The sequence below is a fragment of the Gorilla gorilla genome, chromosome 19 (genome assembly GCF_029281585.2).
Source record: "Gorilla gorilla gorilla isolate KB3781 chromosome 19, NHGRI_mGorGor1-v2.1_pri, whole genome shotgun sequence".
Classification (NCBI taxonomy): Eukaryota; Metazoa; Chordata; class Mammalia; order Primates; family Hominidae; genus Gorilla; species Gorilla gorilla.
The window spans coordinates 25,705,113-25,721,703 of record NC_073243.2 but is presented as its reverse complement, the minus strand read 5'-3'; the positions used below and the strand labels follow the sequence as shown (position 1 = coordinate 25,721,703).

General features: G+C 35.6%; 1 long non-coding RNA gene across 2 annotated transcripts in view; it reads right to left on the bottom strand.

Moving 5' to 3' along the window:
- The window catches only part of LOC129527856 (uncharacterized), a 114,465-nt gene that overhangs the window by 54,464 nt on the left and 43,410 nt on the right, over positions 1–16,591 (bottom strand). The gene's annotated exons all lie outside the window — the stretch shown is intronic.

Genomic DNA, 16,591 nt, shown 5'->3' with positions numbered 1-16,591 from the left:
AGGTGCTCTGAGAAGACATGAAGGTGACAAATGCACTCTCAATTCCATTCAACCAATTTTACTGAGTATCAACTATATGTCTGGTACAGAAATGGACACGAAAGATGTGACAGTTATCCCTGTCTTTGAGAAGTTCAATCCAGTGTGGAAGACGGCAGTTCAAAAAGATATATGCTGTATGTATGTGCAACATACATACTCTGACATAAGTGTGAAAAACAAATGTGGCAATAACATAGAGTGAGCTGCTAACTTTGGAAATCCAGAAAGCCTTCTCAAAGGAGACTATGAGCTGATTCCTAAAAGAGGACCAGACAGTTATCAGGTGAAAGAGAAAAAAAATTATGATCATTCTAAGAAAAGAAAACAAGCATGAGATTTCAGCATAGTTTTAGCACAGGCTTCATGAGCAAACGGGAGCAGATGAGGCCAGATATGGAAGTTAAGGCCTGATTGTGAAGGGTATGTCCTCGTATGTAGTGCTAAGGAACAAGGACACACATCAAATTGGTCCAATTTCTTGAAGAGGAGAATTGACACAATTATGGCAGCAGTATGGAGGAATGAGTAAGGTGGGAAAGATCAAAGCCTTCAAAGACTGTTTAGGAGGCTATTAAAATGGTCAAAATTAGAGATGATGGTGATGGAAATAAACAAGAATGCAGAAGGAAAGCACAGTTCTAACACAGTATAAAGAAAAGGGCTTGAAAGAATGGAAGAAGTTAAACAGTTTCACAGCATTCAAACATCCCAGTTACTTTGTGGTTACAGATTTCATTTCCTTTCGGAAGAAGTTATTTTCCTCTGAACTTTCTCCTTCTACAAGAAAAACAGAACTTTTTAGATAAATCTTTCTGTTGACCTTCTAATTCTACATACAGTTCTGCTTACTTATGAGGAATACTTCACCTAGGCCATGATGAAGATGAAGTTCTGTTTACTGTAAGGTCAACAGAAAGATTTATCCAAAAATCTAACGGTATGTAGAATTAGAAGGTCAACAGAAAGATTTATCCAAAAAGTTCTGTCCATTTTTGCTCCAGAAAAGGAGCCTGACTTTTCTCAGTATCTTGCATATTTTAAGGAGGAACCATAAAGGAAATCTAATTCTTAATTTCAAAAACAGTATTTCCAAAATTTTATCATAGCCATTGCCATAGTGTTCTTTTCTTTGATATTTTCTTAGTTTAAAATTTTGCTTCTTCCAAAAATAAGAGAATACCAATTTATTCTTTATAGTGGTGCTGTCTTTTCAAACTTAGTCTTTTCTAGTGGAGGAGCTGCTTTGGGAAATCTTCTTCCCCATTGTGGGAATCCTAACTAGTAGTGAGAAGTTTGCTTCGTAAGAGGAGAATTTTAAAGGAGTAGAAAATAATTATCAGGAATACTTCACCTAGGCCATGATGAAGACTAATGAAATATCCTCCCTAGAGCAAGCATTTATTATCGCTTTTTAATTAAGCTCTGTAGAGTTAATCTACTGACCTCAAAAGCACTGGGCAATTGCTTTATTATTCTGACTCCTAACTTAAATAATTGCTTATGTAGACAGTCAAGAGTGTATTCTATTATATATGGGTCAATTATTATGGGTTTCCTGATTAAAGGAGCAAGCATATAGAGTCACAGTTATTCTGGTCAATATTCTTCCTCATCTTCCTCACAGACTAGCTGATTTACAGACGTATTTCCTTATCTACTAAAATAAAGCCACACATAATAATCTAGGACAGCTTATAGCACTCTTCAACTTTCCTTTAATTGATACGAGGTATTAGTGAGATTTGGTGACTGTTTCTAATCTAGTGCTGCTGGATCTGAGAACCTAAACAGGATGCATGCAAGGAGAAGGCAGAGGCTGTCTCCAAGAACACACAAGTCTGAATTAGGACAAATAGAGGTAGTTTAAGTTCAATTCCTACCTGATTGTAACACTAACACTTAGTGTGACAGAAAGAAAACGAGACTGGAAAAAGACTTCGAAATGTTAAAAAAGGCAAGGGACATCTTCTCTAACTTACAGATAAAACTATTTAAAGTGTACACACAGAGAACTAGGCAAAGATGACCACACCCTAGTGTTTTTGGTAAGTCAAGCATCATGACGCTAATAAAACCTAAGAATCTTGGCCGGGCGTGGTGGCTCATGCCTGTAATCCCAGCACTTTTGGAGGCCAAGGCGGGTGGATCACGAGGTCAGGAGATCCAGACCATCCTGGCGAACACGGTGAAACCCCGTCTCTACTAAAAATACAAAAAAATAAGCCGGGCGTGGTGGCGGGCGCCTGTAGTCCCAGCTACACCCGGAGGCTAAGGCAGGAGAATGGCGTGAACCCGGGAGGTAGAGCTTGCTGTGAGCCGAGATCGCGCCACTGCACTCCAGCCTGGGCAACAGAGTAAGACATCGTCTCAAAAAAAAAAAGAATCTGTAATAAGGCCAATCCCTTTTTTTCTCTATGTTCTGAGAACTTAAAAACCACGGTTACTAGAAGCAAATTCTGTGACTGATACTAGAAATATCATAAATCTTCTTTCCACTCCATTCATAAGTGTTCAAATAACCAAACAGGTGTTAAGAATAGGAGAAATCTCAGGATCCTTCTACTCCAGAGTATTACCTCTTCTATGTGTCTTATATCCAAATCTCCTATTAGAATCTGAATTCTTGGGACCCTAAAGGATGGTCATTTTATTTACTCTCTTATTAATCTGAAGATGTAGTAATTTCAACTAACACCCTGACTAGAGTTATTGGCCAAATAACTAAGAAAGCATCTAAGGAAAGAGGTTCCTTGAGATGTGCCTGAAGAAAAGGTAACCCTGAAGCAGGAAAAGAGGGAAGATTTTTAAATGCCCCTACAAAGGCCATTTAATCACAATTTTGCTGAAGGCTCACCCTGGGCATTAAATTCTCCAGTGTCATTCTTTATGAGTGAAGGGGTTTGTGAACCTCCCTATTAATCAATGGTTCTCAAATTTAGCAAGCACCAGAATCATCTGGAGGGCTTGTTAAAACACAGACTGCTGGGCCCCATCTCCAGAATTTCTGACTCAGTAGGTATAGATTGGAGCCAAAGAATGTGTATGTATTTCTAACAATTCTCTACGTGATGCTGATGCAGGGACCACATTCTGAAAACCACAGCTTTATATTACCATTTTTTTTCACAAAGAAATCAGATGCTATATTCTATAGCCCCATATTTTCATCTATAAATTAGGCTGCAGTTCCTCTGGGCTTGTTTCTTTAGCCATGAAATTAGGAGGTTGAGCTAAAAATAATCTCTAAAATCTAATCTAAATGTTTTTGATTCCAAGTTAGATAGCACTGGCAGTAATAATGATGCAATCATAATATCTTATATCTATAGAACCCTTTGCTTCATTTGTAAAATGCTTTTTCATGTGCAATTTGTCAGTCACTGAATTCTCACAACCATGTGAGATAACAGAATCCTTTGGAAAATGAGGTACAAAGAAGATTGTGCTTTGTCAAAAGTTGTATGACTAATAGATGGGAAAGCCAGACCTAGGGCATGATCATCTAATTCTTCCTTCTGGAAACAATACACTGTTCTGAGTTCCACCGTACCCTGACAAGCAAAAGGTTCTGATGACATTCTTCCCTTACAAATAAGGTCAGTAATCTGTCATTTCACCAAAGCAGAGGCTCTTCACCCAGATATCCATGTGGCTTGCTCCTTAATGTCTTTAGGATTCTGGTCAAATTACACCTTATTAGAGAGACCTTCCCTGTCCACCCAGTATAAAAAAACAACCATTTCTCCCTACCCTGCCAGTTATGCTTCTTATCTCCTTGATTTGCTTCATATCTGTCCATGGCACCACTTAACTAGTAATTTATTTGTTTAATATCTGTCTCCTTCTGCTAAAATGTAAGTTCCATAAGGGCAGGGACTTTGTTATGCTCACTGTTGAATATCTGATGAACATTGCCTGACATGTAATGGGTGCTCAAGAAATATCTGTTGGGTGAATGAATAATAAGAACTTAACCTGTGCCATGCACAGTGCTAGGTATCTTACACATACGATCCATAAGTAAATCCTAAAGCAGTGTATATTTTAACACCTTTTCCTCAGTAATTGATGGAACTACAAAAAAAATCTACAAGGAATCTTCCACTTCTAGGAAGATAGAGTATTTGTACTTTTCCCTATTCCTCTCATTAAGTACAACAAAAAAACCCTGGGCATTATACATAAAACTTACATAAGAGATTCTGGAAGATGGAGAAAAGATGGAAAAGCCAGGGACCTGATATGGTTTGGCTGTGTCCCCACCCAAATCTCATATTGAATTGTAGTTCCCATAATCCCCACGTGCCATGGGAGGGAGGTAATTGAATCATGGGGGTGGTTACTCCCATGCTGCTGTTCTTGTGATAGTGAGTGGGTTCTCATGAGATCTGATGGTTTTCTGAGGGGTTTTCCTCCTTTTGCTTAGCACTTACCCCTGCTGTCACCATGTGAAGGACATGTTTGCTTCCCCTTCTGCCACAATTGTAAGTTTCCTGAGGGAAAAATGGTTTCCTGGACTGGGTCCAGGGCCCTGCTGTGTGCAGCCTTGGAACTTAGTGCCCAGTGTGCCAGTCACTCCAGCCATGGCTAAAAGGAGCCAAAGTACAGCTAAGGATGTTGCTTCAGAGGGTGCAAGCCCTAATCCTGCAGAACTGTGAGTCAATTAAACCTCTTTCCTTTATAAATTACCCAGTCTCTGATATGTCTTTATTAGCAGCATGAGGATGAACTAATACAGGACCTCAGGACCCAAAGAATGACATAAATTCCCTGAGTTTTCTTTTTGACTTATATGCCCCAGACTTGGAACTGAAGAAGCAGACAATAGAGAAACCCAAGTGGACGAAGATTTTTAAAGCCCAACAAAGGCCTTTCTCTTTAGCCAGAGGACAAAGAAACAGGCAGCCTAGCAAGACAGAAAACTTAGACAATAGCTTTTTAGACAATAGCTTCTCTAGTGGAATCAAACAAAAGAGAATAAGACTGTGACCCCTCCCCACCCCCAGCAAAAGATGAGTGGAAAGCCTATACTTCTGCCTTTATGAGGCTATAATAAGATGCCCAACACCTGCACTAGAGGATGATGATGCCAACCAAGCAGGAAAATGGGATTTTCATCCCTGCTGGTCAGTAATGCCCTCCTACTCTATATCAGTAGTGACAACATTGGGATCTTTGACTCCCATGCACTGGGAGTAACAAGGCACCCCTTGTCCTTCCCACCATCAGAGGAGGCCTAGAGGAAAGTCAGCACTTTCACTGTTGCTCAGTAGTAATGAGCTTACCCCCATGCAACAGTAATGAAAAGATACTCCCCATTCAAGTGCTAACAGAAGGGAAACTGGACTTTCAACTCTATCTGGAAGCAGTAAGGTAGCATCACCAGCCCTGCTTCCTGTATTAGTCTGTTCTCACATTGCTGATAAAGGCATACCCAAGACTGGATAATTCATAAAGGAAAGAGGTTTAACTGACTCACAGTTCCACGTGGCTGGGGAGGCCTCACAATCATGGCAGAAGGCAAATGAGGAGCAAAGTCATGTCTTACATGGCAGCAGGCAAGACAGTTTGTGCAGAGCAACTCCCATTTATAAAAACCATCAGATCTCATGAGACTTATTCACTACCACAAGAACAGTATGGGGGAAACCAACCCCATGATTCAATTATCTCCACCTGGCCCTGACCTTGACATGTGGGGATTATTACAATTCAAAGTGAGATTTGAGTGGGGACACAGCAAACCATATCACTTCCCTTATTAGAGAAGTGTAATAGAAAGCCAATTAAAGGGTTTAAATAAGATCCAGATTCCAAGAACAGTACAAAAATGCCCAAGTTTCAACTTAAAATCACTCATTATGCCAAGAAAATCTCACACTGAATGAAAAGAAGATAAATGAGTTAAAAAAGCCAAAACCAAGATGATAGAGATGTTAAATTATCTGACAAAGATTTTAAATCAGACATAACAAAAGTGCTTCAAAGAGCAACTATGAACATGCTTGAAACAAATGGAAAAACAGAAAGCCTCAGCAAATAAAAAGAAGACATTAAAAAAAGTGGAAATTTTAGAACAGAAAAATACAATAACTGAATTAAAAAGCTCAGTGGGTGGGCTCAACAGGAAAAAGAAGAGGACAGAGAAATCAGTGAGTTGGAATAAGAATAATCGAAATAATCCAACCTGAACAACTGAAAGCAGTAGATGAAAAAAATAGTAGACAGAACCTTAAAACAAATGATCTAACATTCATGTTATTAAAGTGCTGGAAGAAGAGGGTGGGGCTGAAAAGTACTTAAAGAAATAATGGCTGAAAACTTACAAATTTGCTAGGAAACATAAACCTACAGATTCAAGAAGGAGTTTATCTACACAAGATAAACTCAAAGAAATCGACACCCAGGCATATCATTAACTTCTAAATACTAAAAGTAAAGCAAAATCTTAGAAGCAGCCAGAGAAAAATGACATCTTGCCTATAGGAGAAAAACAGTTTAGATGACAGGGGATTTCTCATCAGAAATCATGAAGGACAGAAATAAATGGTACAATATTTTTCAGTAGCTGAAAAAAAAAGTCAACCCAGAATCTTATGTCCAGAAAAAATAAGCTCCAGGAATGAAAGGGAGATCAAGACATTCTTAGATTAAGACTATTTTAAGTCTTAAACCTAAGTCTTAGATCAAGACTATGAGAATTGTCACCAGCAGACCTACCCTAAAAGAATGGCTAAAGGAAAGTCTCTAAGCAGAAAGGAAAAAAGTGAATAAATAAACCTTAGAACATCAAAGAGGAAAAAAATATATAAGCAAAAATAAAAGTAGGTATAAAAGGTTTTTTGTTCTTGAGTTTCCTAAATTATGTCTGATGATTGAAACAAAAATTATATCACCTTCTGGTGTGGTTCTAAAAGTATACAGAGGAAATATTTAAGACAATTACAAACTGGGAGGGTAAAAGGACTTCCAGGGAGGTAAAATTTCTATGTTTCACTTGAACTGATAACATGACAATAGAAGACAGTGATGAGACACACATAATGTAATACCTAAAGCAAACTACTAAAAATGACATACAAAGAAACACACACACACATACACACACGTGCTATAAGGAGGATTGACTTCCAGCATGACAGCATGAGGAGCTCCACCGATCCTCTTCCCAGTGAAATAGGTGAAAATTATCTTAAACAAAACAACATTTAAAGTCTCTGTAAATGGTTCTAAAGAAACAGAAAAGGAAAAAACATCTATCAAGAAAATCCACGCAAATTCAGTAAGAAAGGTAAGGTTCTGTGGTATTGAACCAAAATCACTTCCTGCCTCTTACCATCCCAGCAGAGAGGTGGGACTCCACTCCAGATTGCTACAGCCAACCACAGGATTTCCTTTCCCTCGAGCTCCCAGTCAGAGGGCTTTCTTTCTAGAAAGCGCAAGACATTAATATTTTTCATCTACCTCCAGCTACCCGTTTCTGAGGCTAAGACCCGAGCAAATGTGATTGAAAGGCTTAGGCTCTCTTTTCTGCCCAGCTACCACTCAGGGAACAGAAGCTCTACCTCAGGTGCTGAGAATATTGGGGCCCTGATCACCCTTGACCTGACTTATGAGGTGGAGGTTCCACACCAGGAGAGACAAGCCAAGAGGACCTTAGGCTGCCGCTCATCCCCACCAAGTGCTCAGTTCCCAGAATGGAGGTGTCAATCAGAAGATTAAAATTGTCTCCACCACCAGCTCCAAAGCCCTGGCTCGGATTTTGCCTGAGGGGAGAAGTGAGTCATAAAACAGAGCTCCTAATCTTTGCCCAAAGGAACTGATTTCATTTGCAACAGAAGGCAGAGAAATTAAAACCCAAGTGCACTTTCAACAACAGGGCACATTATGGTAAAAACAAACTGCCATGAAATTAAAGATATAGGCTAAACTGTATGCCAGCTAGTTTTTAGGAGAGAACCAGGTAATAAGATAGCTGGGAGAAGTCCCCCTGGGATCAAAACAAATATTAAACACTGACCTCAGAAATTATGTTTTCAAAGGAGGCAGAATTTGATTGGATTAGTTCATAGAACAATTTATGCCCAAAGGAATTATTAAAATCAATAAAGCTATCGGCCACCAAGTAGTGGAGTTTGACATCTGGGTGTGGTCAGGGAAAGAGAGGAAGAGAGCCCTCTCAAAACCACTGTCATCACAGGGTGGCTGTGGGCATACCAAAGCTGCACCTCCCTGAGGAGCAATATCAGAAGCTTTAAACTGTGGGTGGGAAACAAACTTCACTAAAATAAACCAGCCAATTAAAAACAAATATTCTTGTGCTGACAAGAATAAGTTCCAGTGTTTGATAACAAAGGAGGCTGACTCTAATTAACAACAGTATACTGTATATTTCAAAATAGCTAGAATAAAAAAATGGAAATGTTCCCAATGCAAAGAAATGATAAATATTTGAGGTGATGGATATCCCAAATACCTTGACTGGACCATCACACAGTGTATTCATGTATCAAAATATCACATGTACTCCATAAACATGTACAAATATTATGCACTAATTTTAAAAATAATTAAAATTTTTAAAAATAATAAAGGTAATAAAGAAATTGTTTAATAACAAATAAGTAAGAAAATAAAACTGACAATCCCTGGAGAGGGCAACACTACCCAAGGTTGCTATAATACATTATCTAAAATGTCCAGTTTCCAACAAAAAATTATGATACCTGCAAAGAAATAAGAGAGCATAATCCATACGCTGAAAAAAGCAGGCAACAGAAACTGCTTGTGACAGCAATCAATGTTGAATTTAACAGAAAAAGATATCAAACTAGTTATCATAAACATTTTCACAAAAATAAAGAGAATATGATGAAAGATGTAAAGGAAGGCATAATGACAATGTCAGACCAAATAATGTCTATCAATAAAAACGCAGAAATTATTTTAAAAAAACAGAATTGTCGAGTTGAAAGTATAATAAATGAAATTTTAAAATTCACTAGAGGAGCTCAACAGGAAATTTGAACTGGCAGAAGAAAGAATAAGTGAACTTGAAGAGAGATTGATAAAGCTTATGAAAGCCAAAGAATTGAGAGGGAAAAAAGAATAATAAAAAATGAAAGAGCCTCAAAGAAATGTAGGACACAATTAAGTACACCGATATATACACAGTGAGAATACCAGAAGGAGAGGACAAAGAGAAAGGAGCAGAAAAAATATTCAAATGTATAATGGATGAAAACTCCCTGAATTTATTGAAAAACAATTATCTATACATCCAGATAACTCGATGAACACCAACTAGGATACATGCAAATAGATCTATAGATACATCATAGTAAAAATGCTAAAAATTAAAGACAGGGAGAAAATCTTGAAAGCAGTGAGAGAAAAATGACTCATTACTTGTAAGAGAACAGTATGATTAACAGCTGACTTCTCAGCCAAAATAATAGAGGCCAGGAGAAATAACATATTCAAAGTGGTCAAAGACACATACACACACACACACACACACACACACACACACACACACACACACATCAACCAAAAAATCTTATATCCAGCAAATCTATCTTTTAAAAGTGAAGGTGAAATAAACAGTTTTCCAGATAAAAACTGAGAGTATTTGCTGATAGCAAACCTGCTTGATAAGAAATACTAAAGGAAATTCTTCAAGCTGATGGCAAGTAACTCCAGACAGGAATTCATATCCACACAAAAAAAGGAGTACCAGAAAATGTAAGTATGTAATTACAAGACAGTATAAATGCATATTTTTTTCTCCTTTCTTCTCTTAACTGACTTAAAAAGCAATTGTATAAAATAATACATATACATTGTATGGTTGGGCCTGTAACATAAAGAAATGTAATATATGTGTAACATACTTGCCAATACAGCATAAAGGAGTTGTGTGGGAACAAAGCTGTATTGGGCTAAGGAAATGACTATAAATAGTAAAATAATAACTTTAACAATGTACTGCTGGGTTTGTAACATTAAAAGCTACAGGTAACAGTAATATGACAAAAATGGGGAAAAATGGAATAGAGCTATGTAGAAGTAACTTTTCTATATGTCGCTAGAATAAAACTAGTATGAATCTGAAACTGGTTCTGATAAGTTAAGGTTTACAGTATATGGTAAACTCTACGGTATCTATTAAAAAAATACAGTGAAAGGAGTGGGCATGGTGGCTCATGCCTGTAATCTCAGCATGTTAGAAGGCCAATGCGGGAGGGTTGCTGGAAGCCAGGAGTTCAAGACCAGCATAGGAAATAAAGTGAGAACCCATCTCTACAGAAAAATTTCAAAATAAAATAAAAATATAGTGAAAGAATTACTAAAAAGTTAAAATGCTACATTAGAAAATTTTCAATGCAAAATGAAGCAGTAAGAAAGAAAGGAGGAACAAAAAAGGCATGGGACATACAAGAAATAATTATAACTATACCAATAACAGCACTAAATGTGAATCATTGTGAATGTGAATTAAGCAGTCCAATCAAAACCCAGAGATTGTCATAATGTATAAAAATATATGGTCAAACTATGTGCTGTCTACAGAAGCCACAAATATAAGTAAAAAGATGAAAAAATACATTATCTAGCAAACAGGAACCATAATAAAATGGAATGGCTATACTGATAGGAGACAAAACAGACTTAAAAAAAAGTTACCAGAGATAAGGAGAAACATTTTATAATGAAAAAATAATAAAAGAATAAGCCCATCAGGAAGACATAATACTTATACATATATTTGCGCCTAATAGCAGAGGCACCAAAACATATGAATCAAAAACTGACAGAAATAAAGGGAGAAACTGACAATTCCACAATAATGATTGAAGATGTCAATAACCCACTTTCAATAATGGATGTAACAATTAATGAAGATCAATAAGAAAAAAAGGAAGACTTGAAAAACACTATAAACCAAATAGGCCTAACAGATATCTATAGAACACACCACCCAGTAACAACATAATATACATCCTTCTCAAGTTCAAATGTAACATTCTCCAGGACAGACCACATGCTAGGCTATAAAACAAACTTCAGTAAACTTAGAAGGATAGGCATGATACAAAGTATGTTCTCTGACCACAATGGAATGAAATTAGAAATCAATACTAGGAAAAAAATTGAGACAATCACAGATTTGTGGAAATTAAACAACACACTCCTAAATAATCATGTGTCAAAGAAAAAATCGAAAGGGAAACCAGAAAGTACTTTGAGATGAATGAACATGAAGATACAATATACAATATACAAAAACATATGGGATGCAGCTAAAGCAGTGCTTAGACAGAACTTTATAGTTGTAAATGTCTATATAAAGAGAGAAGAAAGAGCTCAAATAATAACCTAATTTTCCACCTAAGGCACAGCAGGTGGGAAAAACAAATGAAATCTAAAGCAAGTAGAAGAAAGGACATAATTGAGGCTAGAGGAGAAATTAATGAAATCGAGAATAGAAAAGCAATATAGAAAATTATAGTCCAATATCCCTAATAGATGCAAAAATCCTTAACAAAATTTTGGCAAGTCAAATCCAACAACGTCTAACAATATAGTCGTGTGTTGCTTACCAATGGGGATATGTTCTGAAATATGCATCATTAGACAATTTCCTCATTGTACAAATATCACAGAGTGTACTTACACAAACCTAGACAGTATAGCCTACTACACACCTGGGCTATGTGGTATAGCCTACTGCTCCTAGGCTACAAACCTGGACAGTATGTTGCTGTACAGAATACTGTACGTAACTGTAGCAGAATGGTATTTGTGTATCTAAACATATCTAAATATAGAAAAGGTACAGGAAAAATACAGTATTATAATCTTATGGGACCACCATCATACATGCAGTCCGCTGTCAACCAAAATGTCATTATGCAGTGCCTACTATATATGAAAACAATATTAACAACAACAATAATAATAATAAATCATGACCAAATGGAATTTATCACAGGAATGCAAGGTAGGTTTAATATTCAAAAATCAGGTAATTCATAACATTCACAGAATAAAAAAGAAAATCATATAACTATCTCAACAGATGAAGTAAAGCATTTGACAATATCCAACACCCATCCATGAAAAAAAACCTCTCAGCAAACAAGCAATAAAAGAAAACTTTCTCAATTTAGTAAGAGGCACCTACAAATAAAGCACAGCTAAGATATCTTGCTTAATAATAAAACAGTGAACACTTTCTGTCAAAAAATGGGACTAAAAGAGAGGGGAGAGAGAGACACCATGTTCTTGGACTGAAGTCTCAATATTGTAAATCTGTCAGTTTTCCACAAATTGATCTATAGTTTTAGTGTAACCCTAATCAAAATCCTATCAAGCTTTTTTTTTGGTAGAAGTTGGCAGTTTGATATTAAAATGCATATAAGTATATAAAGTACCTACAGTAGCCAAAGAAGACTTAAAAAGTAAGTAGTACAAAATTGGAGAACTTACTCTACAGACTTTAAAATTTATTACAAAGCTACAGTAATTAAGATAGTGTGGTATTAGTGTAAGGGTAGAAGAATACTTGAATGGAACAGAATAGAGTAGAATGGAGAGTCTGGAAATAGATCCAATATGTATATAGTGGACTTTTTACTAAGTTGCTAATGCAATTCAACGTGGAAAGAAAAGTCTCTGCAACAAATGATGATGGATCAATTAGACATCTGTACGGAAAAAAATAATAACGCATATACAACAATTAATTCAAGGTAAACAACAGATTTAAATGTTAATACTAAAATTATACATCTCCTAGAAGAAAATATAGGAGAGTATCTTTGTAATCTCACGCAAAATTTCTTAAACAGAACACAGCAAGCACTAAATATGAAAGAAAAAATGATAAAACTGGTCCTCTTCAAAGTTAAAGCTACTGTTCATCAAGGTACTGTTAAGAACACAAAAAGGCAAGCCACCTACTAAAAAAAAATATGCAATACATATACTGAAAAAATGACTTATAAAGAACACAAACAAAACAATATTCTTTAAAAATAATCCAACAAAAATGGGCAAAACACAGACATTTCATCAAGAGAATACATGAAAGCTTAATAACAAAACTAAAAGTTGCTCAATATCATTGTCTAGGGACATACATTTTAAAACCACAAAGAGATTCCACTACAAACCAACAAGAATGGCTAAATTTATAAAGACTAATGACACTGAGCAACCACATTGCTCATATATCACTAGCGAGGATGTAAAACAGTACAGTTACTAGACACCTACCTGTTGATCCAACAATTCCACTCCTTGTTATTTAACTGAAAGATATGAAAGATATGTCTATAAAAAGATAAAAAATATATACCAGCAAGAGAACAGATGAATAAAATATGGTACATCCTCACAACGGAGTACTACTCACCAATAAAAAGAAATGAACTACTGATACATGCAAGAATGTGGATGAATCTAAATAACATTCCTCTTTGGCATGAGTCATATGAAAGGTCAGTTGTTTCCTTTGGTTGAAGAGAATATAATTACAGAGTTTTAGAAAAGGTAGAGATGTCTTAAAGTGGCTGTAATTCATCTGCTTTTACTCACTGCAGAGAGAAAATAGAGGAACTCTTAGGGCAGAGGAAATCTTAGGAATTGTAAGCTAATTTCTGGCAAGGACTCTTAGAGCAGAAGGGTCATTGGATACAGTAACTTAATGTTCACCCTGGGCTTAATTGTAAGTGGATACTAGCAAGAAGAGCAAGGACAAGGGATGTAAGCCAGACCTTGGAAGGGCCTTTACTCTAAGTTAAAATAAATGAGTTGTCACACAAGAATGGTAGAAGAGATATCTGTACATTACAGAAGGGTTGAAATATACTAATAATTAGGCTTTAGCAAAATATATCTCCCAGTTTAGTATTCTTATATATGTTACCTATAAAAACTCTTTACTTCATTGTTTATTGTTATTTTAAATAAGATTTTCAGTTATCAGTATATCTCAAAGAGAACCAGTGGAAAATGCATTATGCTGATCCAAATCTTAGATTAAGGCGAGTTTCAAGTTTCAACCACTGACCACATCATTGGAGCACCACCACTTAACAGGTGGCCACTTAATTAACTTACAAGCAACTGAATTGACAGTTGTTTCCAAAATTTTGCTATTAGAAGAAATGTTAAATGTACAGTCTTGAGCATCCTTCCTATTTCAGTGTGCTTCTGCAGGAAAGAAAGTGAGAAGTGAAATCACTGCAATTTTAAATTTCAAAAGATACAACAAATTGCCCTGGAAATTTACACCTTTACTCACAACATATTACATTCACCTCTCTGCACCACCATTTGCTACCATTATTATTTTTTTTTTGCCAACTTGATGGGTAAAATACACTAGCTCTTTGTTATTTTATTTTGTACCTCTTGAGATTGAGCATGTTTTCATGTTTATTAGCCATATGTATTGCATCTTCCATGAATTATCTATTTCTATCTTTTGGCTATTTTTTCCTACTTGCTTGTATCTCCCTTTCTTTTCTATTTGAAAGAGATGTGTGTGTGTGTGTGTGTGTGTGTGTGTGTGTGTGTGTGTGTTGAATATAACTTCTTTATTTAAGTTGCTAATAGTTTGTCCAAGCCTGCCACTTGTCTTTCAATTTGTTTGTGTAGATTTTTTTAATCATTGAGAAGTTTTACATTTTGATGTGGTCAAATGTCTGATCTTTTTGCCTTATTAAAGATCTCCCCCTACTCCGACAGTATCAATATATTCTCCTATAATTTCTTCAATACTTCTGTTTTTATGCCTAAGATGTTAATTCATCTAGAACTTATTTTTATAAATGGTGTCAGCCAAGGAAGTAATTTAATTTTTTTTCAAATTGTTAAGTCTCAATTTTAATTCACTGAATTGTTCTTCCCTTCCTCTAGCGAATCAGAAACGCACCTTTATCTTATACTAACTTGCTATACATACAAGAGTCCATTTCTGGACTATATTATGTTCTACTCTTATACTTATCTACATTAATTATATATTGTTTTAATCCCATATTTTAAAGATGTGTTTTGATGTCAAGTAGGATGGCTTGTTAATTCATTGGGTGGTAAAAGCTTTTTATTCCTGGAAACTTGCTTTCTTTTACTTAGAACTCCACTACTGCAATTCTCCAACCAGAATAGATGCAATATCTTTTGTCTGCTACTTCCCAGTCTGGCCATTTCTTATAATATCCAACATCTATTCCTGGAAAACAAACCAATAAAAACAAATGTCTGAACAACAACTTATGTGGAATGTTAATAACAGCATTATTTATAAAAGCCAAAAGCTAGGAAGAATTCAAATGTCCATCAACTGGTGAATGGATAAAAAAAAATGTGGTACTTCTAGACAATGGACTACCACATATACATTCATAAAAAGAAATGAATTACTGACACATAAAACAGCATATAGAGGAAATTCAAAAAATTGAATTTCCTTCTAGGATACGAACACACAACAACCAAACACACTCACAAAAGATAAAAAGTTAATAGCTAGATAAAATCTGCCTCCCCAGCACCCAACTTTCTACACCTGGAAGTTTAAAAAATAAAATAATTTGGGAGTTGAAATGAAAATGCTAAGGGAAAGAAGCCAGACACGAAAAATTGCCTATTGTAGGATTCCATTTCTATACGATTTCTTAAGAAGGCAAAATTGTAGAGACAAAAAGCACATCAGTGGTTCCCCAAGGTTTGGGGTTGAATGGGAATTAACAGCAAATGAGCAAAAGGAAACTTTTTGGATTGATAAAAGTGTTCTAAAACTAGATTGTGGTGATGACTGCACAACTTTATAATTTTACTAAAATTCATTAACTGTATAATTAAAATGGATGACATTTAAGGTATGTAAAATTCTACCTAAATAAAGATGTTTAAAAAAAATACCCTGATATATGAACAAAGCCATAAAAGAAATGTCAACTAATTCTAAAATGAGATATCATACAGGTGACAGTCACTGTTCATCATGCAATCAATCAATCAATAAACTACAGCCAAAAACTGGGAACAACCCAAAAATTTGTCTGCAGTAGAATGAATAAATAATCATATTATCAGACAAGGTAATACTGTACACAATGAATATAAAACACAGTTACATGCAACTTCATGGAAAAATCTCACAACAATAATTTTGGGCAAAAGAAGTAAGATACTAAAAAATAAATTCAGTTGTATTCACATGAAGTTCAAAACCAGCAAAACTAAACTAGGGATGCATATACAAATTTTAAAACATTAAGAAATGCAGAGAAATAATTATCATAAAAATAAATTCATAGTAACCTTTTAAGGAAGGAAAATATGAGTTATAATACAGAAGATCATGAGAGTTTCGTGGGGTATTGGATACTATTTGAATTGTTTTATGACTTACATCCACACATACAAACACAATCACAGGAACCATAATCCTCATTCCCATTGGGCGTACTAGGATATGAACACACCACAACCACACACACTCACAAAAGATAAAAATAATTAACGGCTAGAT